This window comes from Rhopalosiphum maidis, chromosome 3, assembly GCF_003676215.2.
Source record: "Rhopalosiphum maidis isolate BTI-1 chromosome 3, ASM367621v3, whole genome shotgun sequence".
NCBI classification, from domain to species: domain Eukaryota; kingdom Metazoa; phylum Arthropoda; class Insecta; order Hemiptera; family Aphididae; genus Rhopalosiphum; species Rhopalosiphum maidis.
In genome coordinates this window covers 69,478,781-69,479,374 of record NC_040879.1, presented here as the reverse complement: position 1 = coordinate 69,479,374, position 594 = coordinate 69,478,781, and positions in this window count along the sequence as shown.

Genomic DNA, 594 nt, shown 5'->3' with positions numbered 1-594 from the left:
AAAATCAGGTTACGATAAATTTATTGGTAATATAAGGCAAAAGTGAGCAAGGCGTTACAAGAGGAACGGAATTACTGATACTGTGTGCAAAAAACGGGGACTCAACATTATACATGCGAATCGGTACGAACAAATATCAGAGGGAAAATGTAGCCGGACTACAGGTCGGAGGAAAAATGTTTGAGAAGATAGATGATTTTAAATATTTAGGCACTAACTTAAGTAGCACTAACGAGAGCCACGAAAAAATAAAAAAACGAATGACATCAGAAAATAAATATTTTTACGCCGTTTCGGGTCGGGAATATTAGGGTCGATGGTGCTGTGTCCAAAATATTAAAAGAACGACTTTACATGGTACTAGACCATTAATAATGCATGCTTGTGATACATGGCCCACGACTCACGGAGATGATAATAGACTAGCTACCGTGGATAGAAAATTCCTTAGGGAGATTTACGGACCAAAAATAAACGAAACAAACACATGAAATAAGATCTAACAGAGAATTGCAGGAGTTATTTGGAAAAATCAGACATAATAGCGGCAATACGCCACAAAAGACTAAGATGGCTTAGACATTCTCTAAGAGC